Here is a 15,709-nt window from a genome sequence, read left to right on the forward strand (position 1 = left end):
GTCAAGAAGAGAAGAATCATGGAGGACGCATCGCACAAAGGAGGCAGACCCCAAAGGACATCGGCATATTCAGGGACAGGCATTGTGCTTCGACACAACTCATGGAGCAGGGTCGAAAAGGACTCACTATGAAGCTGAAAATAGTGCACCAAAAAGACTGAAAGCAGGAGATAGCCGAGCTCCTGGGCGGATGAAGGAGGACTTAAGAGATTACCTCAAGAGGAAGCAACAGAACGTCGACGCCGAGGTAACCTCCCCAGATAAGCCGAGGACACCATTCTCGGTGGAATTTGACAGGTTTGAGGCGCCGAAGAGATTCAGTATGCCGAGGTTCCAAATATACGATGGTAAGTCAGACCCCAACTTCCACGTTGGATTATATTTGAACTCAATGGCATTGTATAGTGGGAACGAGCCGTTGCTCTGCAAAGTGTTTCCCTTATCCTTCGAGGAGATTGCATCAGATTGGTTCCACAAACTACCAAAGGGAAGCGTGAAGACTTGGGAAGGCCTGGCCGAGATGTTTGTGGCCAGGTTCATGACAAACAAGTTGCAGCCATTAAGGGTGGACGTATTGATGGCTCTGAAGATCAGCAAGGATGAAGGCCTTAAGGCCTATACAAAGAGATAATATGAGTTGTTCAATCGAATACCTGAATGCAATCAAGAGGTGGCGGTCGTATCTTTCAAGAACGGCCTGAAAGACAACTGTCCACTACGAAAGTCTTTGACAAAGACATTGCCAAAAAATATGGAAGAGCTCATGGCGAGAATCGAGAAGTATGCCAGAGCCGAAGAAGACACGTCGGGGACTAAGGAGATAAAGCAAGAGAAAGGAAACAGCTCGCCAAAGCGAGGCTGAGGTAACAATGGATCAAGCAAACAAGAAACAGAACTAAGGGCTGCACAGGCAGTGACAACTGTGTTCCGAATCTCAATTCACAAAGTCTTGGAACAAATTCGGAATCAACCTTATTTCAGAGCACCAGCAAGGGCTCTAGGAGAATTTATGGGAAGAAACCTTGGTAGGCGTTGTGCTTACCACAATGAAGATGGACATATGACTCAGAGCTGCAGAGCCCTTAAAACACACTTGGAAGACCTGGTAAGACAAGGCCATCTGAGAGACCTTGTTGATGAGGCTACGACGAGGGAAGAACAGGCAAGATTGCCTCAAGCGCCAGCAGCTCCGCCTCCCCCAGTACCACAACCTTAGGTAGGAGGACCTCGGGTAGTTAATGTGATTCACTCGAAGGTCAATGAGAACGAAATTAGGGGGGAGACCCAGAAGGTGAAACACCTGCAACATGTCTACCAAGTCGGGGAGAAGAGACATCGGGCAGAGGAGTGCCAAGGACCAGTAGTGTCCTTTTCAGAAGCCGACCTTGAGATGGTGCAGCATCCACATAATGACGCCTTGGTAGTATCCCTCCAGGTTGTGGAGGGCCAAGTAAAATGCATCCTGATTGACCAAGGCAGCTCTTGCGACATCATGTACGTTCGATGTTACAAGGAGTTCGGCCTTCACCCAGACGATATGGAACAATCCAATAGCCCAATGATCGGGTTCAATAGAACGCCGACATGGCCACTGGGAACAACCAGCTTAGAGGTGCAGGTAGGCACCAGGAAGATAACAATAGAGTTCACCGTAATCGACACACCCTCACCTTACAACATCATCTTGGGAAAGCTATGGTTGTATGCAATGGGGGTTGTTCCCTCAACACTGCATTAACTATTGCGGTTCCCAATAGAGCATGTGATTGAAGAGGTCAGAGGAGATCAGCTGTAAGCAAAAAATTGCTCCATGGCAACAATGAAATCCACTTGCAGCATTCAAGAACCAGAAAAGGCAGAGATCGAAGACGATGACGTAGAGGTCCTAGAAGATGTCAGCAAGGAGCTAGCCAAGAAGAGTGAAGAAGCACTGAAGAAAATTCTCGTCCAGGAAGGGGATGAAGAACGTTTCTTTCTTCTCGGCTCGGGCTTAGCCGAAGAAGAGAAAAAAGAATTGGAAGCTTTTTTGAGAGCAAACATTGAGGTGTTCGCGTGGACACCTTACGAAATGCTAGGCATTGACCCCGAGGTCACTTGCTATAAGCTGAACGTTGACAGGTCGGCCAAACCTGTAATTCAACGAGCAAGAAGACTGACATTGGTACACGTCGAAGCAGTGGAATAAAAAGCAGACAGACTTCTCGAGGCCAGGGCCATTCTAGAGGTAAATTACCCGACATGGCTATCGAACACAGTAGTGGTGAAGAAGGAGAACGGTAAATGGAGGGTCTGTGTATACTTTACCAGTTTAAACAAAGCCTGTCCCAAAGACAGCTTTTCTCTACCCAAGATTGACCAGCTGGTAGACACCACTTCGGGGCATGGGAGGATGAGCTTCTTGGATGCATACAGGGGATACAATCAGATAGCCATGTACCCCCCAGATGAAGAGAAGACTGCGTTGAACACCCTCAAAGGACTGTACTGCTACAGAGTGATGCCCTTCGGGTTGAAAAACGCAGGAGCAACTTACCAAAAATTGGTAACTAAGATGTTCAAACACCTGATTGGCAGAACGGTAGAAGTGTACATTGATGACATGGTTGTGAAGACCAAGGAACCTGAAAGTCATCTGGCCGACCTGAAAGTAGTCTTTGACATCCTTAAGACATATCGGCTCGACTCAATGCAGCAAAGTGTGCATTTGGAGTAGGATCTACTAAGTTTTTGGGATACCTGGTGACTAAAAGGGACATAGAGGCCAAGCCAGATCAGATCAGGGCCATCCTGGATTTGAAGAGCCCGACATCGGCAAAACAGGTGCAAATGCTAACTAGAAGGGCCGCAGCCCTGAATAGGTTTATCAGCAGAAGTTCAGACAAATGCAAACCTTTCTTCAACTTAGTGAAGAAAGCCACGAACTTCCTATGGATTGAGGAGTGCGAAGCCACTTTGGCCGACCTGAAGAAGTACTTGACCACAGCTCCAGTTCTTTCAAATCCTGAACCTAGGGAGGAGCTGTTCCTATATTTAGCGATTTCAGAACACGCAGTGAGCGCATTGGTAATCCGAGAAGAAAAAGGGGAGCAAAGGGCTGTTTACTATGTAAGCAAAACCTTGGCCGATGCAGAAACAAGATATCTACCCTTAGAGAAATTGGCATTGGCTTTGGTAATGGCTTCAAACAAGCTGAACCATTACTTTCAGGCCCATAAAATTGTGGTGCTAATTGAACACCCCTTGAAGTCCTTGCTGCAATAAGGAGACTTGACAGGAAGAATAGCTAGATGGGCAGTCGCCCTGGGCCAGTATGACCTGGAGTACAGACCCAGAACAACAATCCAAGGCCAAGTTTTGGCCGACTTCGTGGCTGAGTTCATGCCAGAATCCATCGTACATCGGGCTCCGTTGAGCCAAGATGAACGATGTGCAAACAAGTAAGGAGAAGCCCAAGTAAAGGCGAAAGAACAAAAGAAGGAAGAAAAACTCAGACCCTGCAGCATTTACATCGGTGACTCCTTTCGACTGTTCATTGATGGGAGTTCCAATCGACAAAGAGCGGGGGCAGGAGTAGTTTTGATATCTCCAGATGGGCAGATAATAGAACAATCGATTCGTTTGGAGTTCAAGGTCTCAAACAATGAAGCAAAATACGAAGCACTCATTGCAGGGCTGAAGCTGGCAGCAACAGTGCAAGCAGATGAGGTAATAGTTTTTTGTGATTCACAATTGATAATTAACCAGACAACAGGCGAGTTTGCAGCCCGAGATGAACGAATGTCGGCCTACGCAAAGGAGGTCATCAGGTTGTTAGCCGTGTTTCAGAACTGCTGACTACTTCAGGTAAGCCGAGATGATAACAGCCACGCCGATGCGTTGGCCAACCTAGCTAGTGCAGTACAACCTGGAAAAGCAAGGACCATAATGGTTGATTACTTGTCGGGCCTGAGCATCGAACCACTGACCACAGAGCGCGAAACGATGTGTGTGGACATGGGACCAAGCTGGATGGATGCAATTGTTACATTCTTGAAAGAAGGAAAGCTACCAGACGACCAAAATGAGGCACACAAGATCAGATTGAAGTCAGCAAGATTCAGTCTGACAGCAGAGGGACACATCTACAAAAAATCCTTCACTGGACCCCTTTTGAAATGTGTACATCCTTCACAAGTTGAAGATTTTTTATATGAAATTCATGAAGGAATTTGTAGAAGCCACTCTGGAGGCAGATCACTTGCCCATAGGGCCATTACCCAGGGGTATTGGCGGCCTTACATGCAGAAAGACGCAAAAGCCTATGTGAAGAAGTGTGAAAAATATCAAAGATTTGCACCTTTGATACACCAGCTAGCAGCAGACCTGAACCCAGTATCCAGTCCTTGGCCGTTTGCCCAATGGGGCATGGATCTCATTAGGAAATTGCCCCAAGCAACTGGACAAAGAAAATACCTGCTGGTGGCGATAGACTACTTCACCAAGTGGATAGAAGCTGAACCCCTTGCCAAAATCTGAGATGTTGATGTAAAGAGCTTCATATGGAAGAACATCATCACCAGATTTGGAATTCCAAGAGCAATAGTTGCCGACAACGGAACACAATTCGACAGCAAACTGATTAAGAACTTCTGTGCAAAGTTCAAGATCAAGAACTACTTTTCAACTCCAAGCTTTCCCCAAAGCAATGGACAAGCAGAAACATCCAACAAAGTTATCTTGGATGGGATAAAGAAGAGGCTGCAGGTAGCGAAGGGAAAGTGGGTGGATGAACTACCAAGTGTGCTTTGGGCATATCGAACTACGCCGAGAAGATCAACGGGGGAATCCCCCTTTGCCATGACCTATGGCACAGAAGTTGTCATTCCGTTAGAGATCGGCATCCCTGGGATCAGAACCCAGGGAGTAGAGAACAGGACTAATGATGTACTCTTAGCCCGAGATCTGGACCTACCAGAAGAAAGAAGAGAGAGAGCTGCAATTTAGCTGGCAGCATACCAGCAGCAACTTGCCAGAGCTTACAATAAAAAAGTTAATCCAAGGGAGTTCCAATTTGGCGACCTAGTCTTGAGAAAAGTTGTCGGCAACAAGAAGAATCCCAGGGAGGGCAAGCTTGGCCCAAACTGGGAAGGATCTTACAGAATCACTTCGGTATTGGGCGATGGGGCATATCACCTTGAAGATAATGAGGGCAAAGAATTGCCAAGGCCTTCGAATACTTGTAATCTGAAATTCTTTTATCATTAGATTTTCCTTGTTTCTTACCGACATAATGAATAAAATTTCAGCAGAATTCTTCTACATTTCTTAGATACTTGCCGGTATTTCATGAATACATGGATAATGAGAACCCCAAGTGGAACTGAGGTTCACATTGGGGGGCAGAGAGACGATATGATGTTTAACACTTGTTGAAACTTGAGAAAAGTTTACAAGTTGAAGTTAAACCACTATGTTTAACACTTGTTAAAACTTGAGAAAAGTTTACAAGTTAAAGTTAAACTGATATGATGTTTAACACTTATTGAAACTTGAGAAAAGTTTACAAGTTGAAGTTAAACCGATATGATGTTTAACACTTGTTGAAACTTGAGAAAAGTTTACAAGTTTGTTGAAACTTGAGAAAAGTTTACAAGTTAGAGTTAAACCGAGATAATGATACTTGTTGAAACTTGAGAAAAATTTACAAGCTAAAATTAAACCAAGTCTGCATGACCGAGGTGTGTCGCCCCGAGAAGGTTACACAAAGATTGAAGTACATATTAAAGATATGAAAAATATTCTAAGTATAGAATCATGTAAAAGCAGTAAAGAGAAGACAAAGATACAAGCATTCACAGAAGGAAATTTGTATTAATATTCAAAAAAGGCACGTCGGCCAAAAGCTTACAATTGTTCCCAAAAGAAAAAAACAAAATTACAAAAGATAGAAGAAAATAACATCAAAATTAAAAGTCTTCAGCAGCAGGCTGGGTTTGGACCTCGGAGGACTGCTGAGAAGACATCTCGGCAACCTTCTCAGCCGTAAGTTCAGCATCAATTTCTTGAAGAGTTTCATCTAGGCTCTTATCGACAGAGGGCATGTCCGATGACGCCTTCTCTAGAGCAGCATCCTTGGTGACTTCCTCATCCTTCTCATCTTGAGTCAAGTCCAGGACTTGCTCATTTTGAGGAGGAGACTTGGCCCCAGCAATGTCTTTGGATTTCCTTACCAAAACCTCCTCCTCCTCGGACTCAGAATCGTCGTCGGCAGATTGGCTTAGAGTTGAAAGGAATGGAAGAGGAATGACATCGGCATTCCTGAGAGGCGAGTCCTTGGGGATATCAAGCTTTTTTAGAAGAGACATCCAACCAAGGGTGAAACCCTTGTTGCATGCCTGCTTCACTTGCTTTTCGTAGTCCGCCGTGACATCGACCACCCCTTCGTTATAGCCCTTCTCGTCAGCGGCTTTGACTTCGGCCTCTTTGGTGACCAGGGTGTCTTGAAGCTCCTTTTAGGCCTCGGCCATCTTGTCCTCGGCCTCTTTCAGTTGGGCTTGAAGAACTTTGTTTATCGCCTCAGCAGCACCTGCTTTCTCTTTGGCGTCTTGCTGAGCCTTGATAGCATCCTCAGCTTAATCTTCAAGGGTCTTCATCTTTGACTGCAAGTTCTTATTAGTCTTCTGAAGAGTGGAGACCTCCCTCTTCTTCTTGGCCAGCTTTTCACGGTTCTCGAAAGATTGAATTGAGAAGGAATGAGCATGCTGGATGGCCTGAAAGTGAACAAAACAAAAGGTATTAGGAAATTTTCTAAGTACTAGAAAGAAAGAAAAAGAACCAAATAAAGGCACTTACTTGAACAGAGCGCTGAAACATCAGAGTATAGTTCTCATACTCACTCAACTCAGTGTTTCGATCGAGATCGCTGGGAAGAAGTAGAGCGGTACTGAGGGCAACGCCGACATTGATGTCATCGGCGCTATCGCTGGCCATAACGAGCTTATCTTCTAGAGTGATTTGGGGGGCCCAGGGGGCCTCGTGCTTTGAAGACCCCGAGGTGGTTGCAGCAGACGACCTCGGCCTCTTTGATCTGGTGGATTCAGCAGGATGTGTTTCAGCAGACCTCTTCTTGGGGATGAAGGTGGTTTTCTCACTTGGAGCCAATTTTGAAATTGGCAAAGTATCCTCAATGTCAACTTGAGTCACCTTTGCCTTTGGTTAAGCCTTCTTCACCCTTTTTTGCTTTGGCTTTGGAGGTTGAGTTGGCGCAGATTGGGCATTAACTGAATCAGGGATAATTGCCAAAAAATCCTTAGCAACTGCCTTTTGGCGGCCCATCTCGGCGGGAAAAACTATTCGACGTCGGCGACGGCGCTGGGATATCGGAATCAGGTATGGAGCCAAGGTTGAAGGTTGCTCAGCTGGATCAAAGGTTGATCCTTGGTCTGTCCGAGATGTGGACGCAACTTGTGGAGTTGTGGCAGAAGGTAGAGAAAGGCTTTTCTTCTTCTTTTTTGAGACGTCGGGGAGAGCTGACTTGTAAGTGGGGATAAAGTTGAGAAGCAGAGGGGCCTTCCACTTATGAACTGGTAAATTCAGTAGTTTCTTTAAGTCTTTGCTGAGAAAAAAAGACTGACGGAAGCCCTTTGATGGCTGAGAAAGAACTGCAAAGAAGAAAAAAGCATAGACATTAGAACAGAATGTTGAAAACTTTATATAAGAAAGCAAGAAAATTTGTGAAGGGTGGCCCTTACCAGCTCCTTCCCCGAAACTGTTCGACTAAGGGAATAAAGATGGAGGTCATCGTTTGGCTGAAACTCCCAGTTTCCCGAGACGATAAAGTAATCATCCCCCGCTCCCTTGTTGGAGTTAGGGAGGTTGGCAATGATTTTGTATTCAGTGGACCTCGGCTTAAGGTAATAGATGTGACATTTTTCTGATTTCAGGCGACACATGGTATAATAGTACTGGAAATCAGCAAGAGTAATCCTAGCATTCTCTTGTTTCCTAAAGTTATGGTACCGTTAATAACTCGGTAAGAGTTGATGGCAAGTTGCATTGGGTTCAACTTATAGAAATAAAGGATTTGATGGGAAAAAAGGGTCAAGTGGAAACCTAAGTCCACACTCAATAAACGCAACCACTGGAAAAGGCATGAGGTTTTCATCAGGCATGATAAAGTCATCCTCCCCAGCCAACCTCAGATGAACGTCGGCCGAGATTTCGAACTCCTGCCTAAAGTACTCTAATTTTTCCGGGGTGTTTACCCTATGTTCCCACATACCCATGAAGTCGGCTTAAATAAAGGTATCGGATTTTAGGAAGAAGTATTTTTTAGGGTTTAAATGACCTCGGCTAAAAACCTAAAAGTGTATTATAGTAAGGATTTGTATGGACTTAGAAGGAGTTCGTTTCAGTTTTTTCTAGCAAATTGTGGGTTTTACAAACAAGTCCCAAACCTAAAACTATGGAGATGAAGATTGAAGGGACGAATTTGGAAAACAGAAAAACAGGGATCCGTTTCAGAAACAAGAATGGTGATGAAGTCATCAAGAAATCAAGACAAAAAGTTTGCACAAATGTATCAGGCCAAGTACAGTGGCAGAAACCAACAGGCATGTGAACAGTGCGAGTGTTCAAGACATGGACCAAGAGCAAAAATATGAAATAAACATGCTCAGATACATGATTCGTGAATCAAATATTCAAATAAAACAACAATGGCAATTAATGATGAAGCAACATTTCATGAAACACAACAAGAACTGAAAACCAGGAGGAGTTGTGACTTACCAGAGAAAAGAAGCCGATGCTTGAGATCGCCGAAGTCAGAAGAACGACAGCAGCGGAACAGATTGGCAAGAACTTCGACGGAAGAAATGGATGGAGCAAGTTGCAGAGCTTCAGAGCTTGGAAAAATGGAGTATTAGAGGAAGCTAGAGAGAGAAAGAGTTTTGAATAAAGACAATGTAAAGTGAGAAAAACGAAAGGGGGAAACAAGTTTTGTCAAAAAATTGAAACGACGGCAAAAACATGGCAATTAATGTGCCTGGAATAGCTAATACGTCAAACGGCGCATATAGGCGCGTGACGACTTACGAACGCGTAACAAGTACGATCCAGTAAGGGGAAGGCACGTGGCCTAAAACGGCTGAGTTGTTATGTGTAACAGCTCATACGCATGAAGAAGCTCTTGGAATTCTTGATCTCTAAAAAGACATATCGGCCTATGATGATGATCTCGGCTAAGCCGATGTACTGGCGGGAAGGAATGATATAGGTTCCATCACCTCAGAATGCCGAGGTAATAGAACCTAGGGGGCAATTGTGGGGATATATTTTCTGAGGACCAACACGTAGCTAAGGTGATGTCGACGTGTCAGCTGAGGTGCCACGTGTCTTGGTTATGAAGCCGAGGTTATCTCGGCGAGGCCGAGGTTACCTCTAAAGATATTGGAATCCGAGATAAGCGGATAAGGCACAAGAGTCCTAGAAAGAGGGAAGACTACAGTTGGGAAATGATAAGACTCTTAGGGAGTTTATTCCAATTCTACTGGGAGTCCAAGATTAATAGTAATCTTAAGTCCATTAGAGCTAGGCTCCTGTTGGGACAAGGATTGAGTTAGCTATAAAAGATAGGCACCCCCGTGGGTCTAAGGTACGCAATTTGTATTCTGAACAGTGAGATTAACACTATTGATTATCTTTGAGAGATATACTGACTTGATCGTCGCAGTGCCCCCGGTTGGACGAACCACTGCCGGAATCATCTCTTTCTGTTGCAGGTCAGCTAGGTGTTATCTATTTGGCTAGTGTTCTCCAGCTGAATACTAAGTTGGCAGCGTGGTCAGAAAATCACCTACACAATTGGCACTGGCTTTGGTAATGACTTCGAAAAATCACCCACATATTTTATACATATGTCTAAAATATACATATAGTATCCACCTAAAACTTTAATCACGATAGTTCATAAATTTTACTAATTGAGATATAAAAAAATAAAATTAGTTCAGTTCATAATAAAAAGCTACAAAAAAAAAAAAAAAAAACTCGTAATCAAAATTAATTTGAATCTTAACAACAACAAAAAGTTACAAAAGTCTCATAACCAACCACAACAAATATCATAATCAAGTTTACCATAATTTTGACCGTCATAAAGCTTCCTAACTAAGAAGACAAATCTTCATAAATAAAATGTATGGTTATATGGTAAAGAGTGCCCTTAGGGCATTATTTAACGTTAAGATTATGCGAAAAATGTCTTAAAAATAAGTGAAATTGTTAAAAAAGTATATTAATTTTAATAAAAAAAATTTATTAAATCTAGTGAAATGTGTCTCCAATCAATTTTTTTAAAAATCTTTTTCTTACATATATATATATATATATATATATTTATCTTATACCATAGCAAAACCTGTTTCCTAAAGAGTAATGACAAACCATGGCATGGGCTATGGTTTCAAAAGTTGGTAATAATGACAAAACGCAAAATATTAAATGAAATATTTGAAAATTATTCATCTAAACTTCTTCATTACATGAAGGTTATATTTGAATGATAATAATTTTGAGAGAAAATCATAATGTGATATTGGGTTTCATGATTCCAATATTTGGAATGATAACGTGATTTTTGATTATCTATTTGAGAAGAAATTGCATCTCAAATTAAGTAGAAATCCGATTCTCTCACTTTTTCATGAGAATTTCACATACCTAAAGAAATGTTAACTGTTTAAATGTAAAAAAAATAAAAAAAATAATATTGGACCCACTATTTAAAATTTTATTATTTTACCATGAGGATTCTTAATGGAACCAAACATTTCAATAATATTGACACAATAATTTTATTACTAGTAATCTGATTATAAATAATGAGTTTTTGTTAAAATTTCTATCATTCATACATAGCATAAGTGTAATGACAATATTGACAAAGAATTTAGTTAATATATATTTATAGTAGAGATGTAAAGAAAATTGAAAAATATAGAAAGGATAATGCTGCTATTTAGGCTTCTTTTGGCAATTAGGTTAACATATTGATTTACTAACTTTTTAACTTTTTTTAGTTATATCATCTTTTTATTTTTTTACATATTTTTTTAAAAAAAGTAAAAAAAAAGAACTAAAAAAATTAACTTTTAATCTACTTCTCAAATAAAAAAAAATATAATAAATACAAATTCCTGAGATGGGATCTTCTAGTCTCTAATCTTTTTCTATTCCAAAATATTTATTGCACTTGAAAGACATTGAGCGAGAGAACAGGGAGAAATTAATATAAAACCTATCTGCAAATTCTAACTTATCCAATTTCAATAAATTTTGAGTTCATAATTAGAGATGTCATTACTTGGAATGTGTACATAAATGGCGGTCAACACCACCACAAAATGTAATAATTCTAGTTTTGACTTTTTTTAAAATAAATTATAAATATACTCTTGGGATTTAATTAAAATATAAATCGTTTTTGTAGTTTTAAAAATTACATTTTACTCTTAAGATTTTTAATTTCATAACAAATCACTCTTTTTATTAATAAATTATCAAGTTAATTAATAATTTTTAATGATGTTATAAATATATTTCAATTAATAATTTAAGTAATTTTATTATTGTATAGGAGAGTAATTATGAATTTTATTTTTTTAATTAATTTTGTTAAATAAAAAATTTTGACAAGAGAGTAGCTTGTTTGTTTTTGGTTTTCAGAAAATACTTTTCAGAAAATTCTATTTTGTTATTTTTTTGTATTTTTTTTTTCTTTTCAATGAATTTTTTTAATATTTTAAACAATTTTTTTGATTTTTAGATACACCCAATATAAATACACTTACAAAGTATAATATTTGTGAAAAAAATCTTTAAGAAATTTACTAAATACCAAAAATATATAATAAAAAGAAAATTTAGTACATTTTTCATATTTTTGTATATTTATTAATTTTTTAAAATATTTTTCACAAATATTTTACTATTTAAATACATCTAATTAAGGTGCATTTAAAAAAGTAAAAAATTGTTTAAAATTTTAAAAATGTTTACTAAAAACCAAAAAAAAATACAAAAAAATAAAAAGCTCCATTTCTAGAAAATTGAAACCAAATAAAATGTATAATTTTTTAAATTAGCAGATGCAATCTATACTTTAAATAAATCTTAGAGTGTGTATTTATAATTTATCCTTTTTTTAAATATGTTTTTTAATTCTTTAAATAATTTGGAATTGTACCTTTGTTTTGTAGAAAGTCGGTGTATAGCCTACTTCATTTAAAAAAAGAGTTAATTACTAAAAAGTTATGTTTACAAATTTGGTGGTAGTTTAAGTCTTGTCAAAAAAATTTTGAATCAATAAGTCTCATTTATAGGTAAAAAGACGTTTTACCCTTTAATTCTCAAATTGAAAATATTCTTAATTTCAAAACTGAGTGGTGGTAGTTTAAGTCTTGTCAAAAAAAATTTGAATCAATAAGTCTCATTTATAGGTAAAAAGACGTTTTACCCTTTAATTCCCAAATTGAAAATATTTTTAATTTCAAAACTGAGAATATTCTCAATTTTCAAACAGAGAATAATTTCAGTATATAATTATCAAAATTAAAAAATTTCTATTTGACTTTTGAGAAAAGTATGAGATTGAAAAAAAAAAAATTTGTGAATATTCTAAAAAATTTATAATTATTAATTTTAAAAAATTTCTCAATTTTTTCATAATTAAAATTAAAAATATTATTAACGGAGAAGATTCTCAATTTTAAAAAACTCTCTCTCTCTCTCTCTCTCAATCTCCTAATTGGTTCTCTCGTCTCAGCTATTTACCTTTCTCTCTCTCTCTCTTCATCACTGCATCTGTATCTTTCTATCTATTTGCACTAACAACCCTCACCATACATACCTAAACCAACCAAAAAAACTGAGGAGAGAATTTTCAGCTCATGAAATTTCTATATCTTTTAATTATAAAACATCTGTATAGCAGATTATAAAGCGATCTATGATCCAAGCATATTACAACACAAGACCCAAAAAAACAAAAAGTCACTTTAATACAGGGCCTGATACTGCAGCTTGAAATTTTAGACTTTTCATGGCAAAGGAACAACATGAGCTCATGAAATTTCTAAATCTAGGATGTTAAAAGACATAGAGCTCGCGATCCAATCAGTTTTTTTCCATCTGGCATATCCTAGAATGAGCAGGAAAAGTAATACACAGGCAGCAGCAATGACTCCAACGAAGATGTTGAATATCCCGCACCTGTCTCTCTCTCCACCTCTCTCAGCCGTCGACTCAGAACAAACGGCAGCCTCAAAGGCGGCCAATCTCCCATGTTCCCCACCGGAGCCAAGAAACGAGGCTGCGCTTTCGAAAACCCAGAGCCTTCTTTCCCAATGTCACCTGTACTGGGCAAGTTCGAGTGAAGACGAAGAAACAGGGGAAGAAGATGAGGGGGTTTGGACGAATAAATTAGTCACTTAAAAATTAATGAACTTGAAGGAACATATAATTTTATTTAGAATCTAATAAAGTAAAAATTCATAAAATGAGATTTATATGTAAATGCTCCTCTAAAAAACAGCGCCAAAAAAAAAAAAAAAAAAAATTTTATTTAGAGACAACTCCTTTGTTAAAGTACCACACGAGTGAATTATGTTAATGTCCTTTAAATTTTTTTAAAAATACAACAATTATGTTAAGCTTTCATAAAATTTTAATTCATATAATATTTAATTTTTTTTGGTGGAATTTTGTTCGGGTAAATTACGCTTAGATCTCTTGAAATTTGGGTTTAATACATATCACTCCTTAATATTTGGGAAATTATACTGACCTCCTGTTATTGTAATTATTTAGACGGAATTAACATTGGTCTAAAAAAGATATTGAATTCATACTCTCCCTTTTCTTACTTTACTTTACTTCTTATGTTTGTTTGTTTTTGTTTTTGTTTTTTTCCTTTGCTTTACTTTTTTTTTTAAATGTAATTTCTTTTATTTTTCTATCAGGAGTTGTTACTTTTTATATAATTAAGAGAATTTATGAAATGAGACTATTAACGACATAGGTGAAAATGTAATTTCTATAACGTCAGCGAGTGGGATGTAATCGGACTAAATTTCAAGGAATGTTAGTGTAAGTTACCCTTTTTTTTTTAAGATTCTTGATATTAAGATTGTATAAGATAAAAGACATACAATTTTTTAGTTGAGGTCTCTCAACATTTTCACAAAGAAAGTTTGACACAAATAAATTTTGAAATTTCTCTGGCATGATCACAGAGAAATTTCATCCAGGGACCTTAGTTAATAAAAAAAAAAATATTGGACATTTCCTACTATCCAAAGTTGGAGAGGAATGTTTTACTAATTTTCTCATTTTTTCATGTCATTGTTTAGAGAGATGTTTATAACATAATATATATTTTCATATATCTACACACTATCTTTATTAATACTATAATTTTAGATTTCTTTAAAACATATATATTATAATTATGTCAGCTTTGTAAAATTTAGGATAAAGTACAAATATATACCCTGTTTAAAATATAGACTGTCTTCTATAGTTTGAGAAATTATCAATATTTCTTATTAAATTTTTTTATTTAACAGAATTAATAGAAAAAATAAAATTTCTTACCATTCTCATATACAATAATAAAGTTATCTAAATTTTTAATTGATATATATCTATGACATCAGTAAAAATTGTTAATTGATTTAATAATTTATTAGTAAATGAAATTATAAACTTGAAGAAGCGAAATGTAATTTTTAAAATCATGAAAAATAATTCATATTTTAAATAAATCTCAAAACTTAAGATTTATTATAATTGTTTTAAACCTCAGGACAGTGCCTGTAATTTACCTAATAAATATTAGCTGCCAATCTATTCTCGTCATGGTTCAAGGTGACAAGGCCATTTTGGTCATTAGCCTGGTTAATTTAACCATAGTCTCAGGTTAACTCTTATTGTACGGACTCCGTGAGCTTCAGGGGCCAAGCGTCGGTGCTCGAATGGCCTTAACCTTGAGTTAGCCTAGACAGAGAGAGACAGATAAGTGCGTGGGCAGTGCGATTTGGAAGGTTGGAATGTGAGTTGATATTTTGATTTTTTTTTTTTTTTTTTTTGATTATTTTAGTTTAGAGTTAAAAAGTTTTGTTTAGGATGTATTTTTTGAATTTTTTTTATTTTTGTGAGAGAAAAAAATAAAATAATTATGATTTATATATGATATTTTGTCTTATTAGTTTTTTAGTTTATTTTTTCTTTTTGTGATTATTTTAGTCCAAAAAGTTCATGCCAAACTTAACTTTCGTTTGGCACTTTGGGTTGGGTTGAGTTTGGGACTGTTTTAACCGCAAAAAAACAAAATAGATTTTTTAACTTAATAAGACAAAATGTCACATTTAACTCATAATCATTATATTTTTTATCTCACAAAAAGTCAAAAAAGTCAAAAAATCGATCATAAATAAGACTTTTTAGTCCAAGCTAAGGACATCCACAATGGGATATCTAAAATTGTTTGTTAAAGTGTGTGTTATATGACAAAAAAATGATAAAAGTGTGGTTCAAAAATGTTTGTTAAGATGTGTTAAGAGTTTGTTAATTTTAGAGAGTGAGTGGTTGTGCAATGGATGTGTTAAGGTGTGTGTTAAATATATATATATATATGTGTATACAATAAATAAAATAAATAAATAATTTA

The sequence above is a fragment of the Camellia sinensis genome, chromosome 11, assembly GCF_055761805.1.
Source record: "Camellia sinensis isolate YWXY chromosome 11, ASM5576180v1, whole genome shotgun sequence".
Taxonomy (NCBI): Eukaryota; Viridiplantae; Streptophyta; class Magnoliopsida; order Ericales; family Theaceae; genus Camellia; species Camellia sinensis.